Here is a 1,964-nt window from a genome sequence, read left to right on the forward strand (position 1 = left end):
CTCATGTTGTGAAGGACAAATGATTTCTTGCCCAACAGAAATTGCAGGGACCTTCAACAAATATTTTGCAAATGGAAGTGAACAGTTGGTGAGTGGACTGGAAGAACACAACAAAATATCACCTCCATCATGCAATAGTGCGAGAAATGTGTCTACATCTTTGTTCCTTTCACCCACAAATACTGAAGAAATTTTATCAGTTATAAAAACCTTGAAAACAGGGTACTCATGTGGAATTGATGGAATACCAGATGCAATTACTAAAAAATGCTGTCTTGCCTTAGCTGAACCCTTGACACATTTGTGCGACAGCTCACTGGCATCAGGAACCTTCCCTTCATGCTTAAAAACAGCAAAACTGAAACCACTGTTCAAAAAAGGAAATCCAGAATGTGTTTCAAATTATAGACCAATAGCCCTACTGCCTGTATTTTCAAAAATTTTAGAAAAAGTTTTTTATAAGAAATTGTCTGATTTCCTAAATAAAAATAAAATTCTCTCTCCTTCACAGCATAGCTTCAGGAAAGGCTATTCAACTGAAAGTGCAATATTTGAATTTCTTAATGAAATCTATACTAAACTGGATGCAAGTGAGTTTGTGACAGGCATATGTCTTGATTTATCTAAAGCTTTTGACGTCATTGACCATAATACCCTACTGCAGAAGCTTGACCAATTAGGAATTAGAGGTATATCCAATGAGTGGCTCAAGAAGTACCTATGTGAAACTTCCTGGCAGATTAAAACTGTGTGCCTGACCGAGACTCGAACTCGGGGCCTTTGCCTTTCGCGGGCAAGTGCTCTACCAACTGAACTACCAAAGCACGACTCATGCCTGGTACTCACAGCTTTACTTCTGCCAGTACCTCGTCTCCTACCTTCCAAACTTTACAGAAGCTCTCCTGCGAACCTTGCAGAACTAACACGCCTGAAAGAAAGGATATTGCGGAGACATGGCTTAGCCACAGCCTGGGGGATGTTTCCAGAATGAGATTTTCACTCTGCAGCGGAGTGTGCGCTGATATGAAACTTCCTGGCAGATTAAAACTGTGTGCCCGACCAAGACTCGAACTCGGGACCTTTGCCTTTCGCGGGCAAGTGCTCTACCAACTGAGCTACCGAAGCACGACTCACGCCCGGTACTCACACAGTTTTAATCTGCCAGGAAGTTTCATATCAGCGTACACTCCGCTGCAGAGTGAAAATCTCATTCTGGAAACATCCCCCAGGCTGTGGCTAAGCCATGTCTCTGCAATATCCTTTCTTTCAGGAGTGCTAGTTCTGCAAGGTTCGCAGGAGAGCTTCTGTAAAGTTTGGAAGGTAGGAGACGAGGTACTGGCAGAAGTAAAGCCTCTTCCTTGCATTTTTATCTACGAAACATCAGTTTTCATCAAACAATATATCGATAGACACCCAGATATCTTATTAAAAAATGAAGATATACATGCACACAATACAAGGCAAAAATCTGACCTTCATATGAAACAGGTGAGAACATCATTGTGTGAAAAAGGCACACTACATACTGAGATAAAGATTTTCAATAATCTACCTAAACATATTAAATCAATAGGTAAACTCTGTAGTTTTAAGGCTGAAGTGAAGGCATATTTAATTGATCATTGCTTTTACAGTCTGGCAGAATATAGAAAAGCCAAACAACAAAAATAAAGATGCATTAATAATATTCTACTTTGTATGTTGCCTGTAATGTTTGTTGTATTTATGAATCTTTGCTAAATTACTTCAATATCTAGTCCTTAGGATTGCAATACAAACTGTATTTTATCTTGTAAATACCTAACCATGTCCAATATCCTTGTATATATTCTATACATATAGGATTTGAAGGACTAAATAAATAAAATAAATTCAGTGGACATCACACTATATCATCGTCACTCATTATGCGAAACATCACTTGTTGAGTGAGTCATCTTTTTACAATTTGTGTTGCTCATTAT

Source organism: Schistocerca americana, chromosome 5 (genome assembly GCF_021461395.2).
Source record: "Schistocerca americana isolate TAMUIC-IGC-003095 chromosome 5, iqSchAmer2.1, whole genome shotgun sequence".
In the NCBI taxonomy this organism is placed as follows: Eukaryota; Metazoa; Arthropoda; class Insecta; order Orthoptera; family Acrididae; genus Schistocerca; species Schistocerca americana.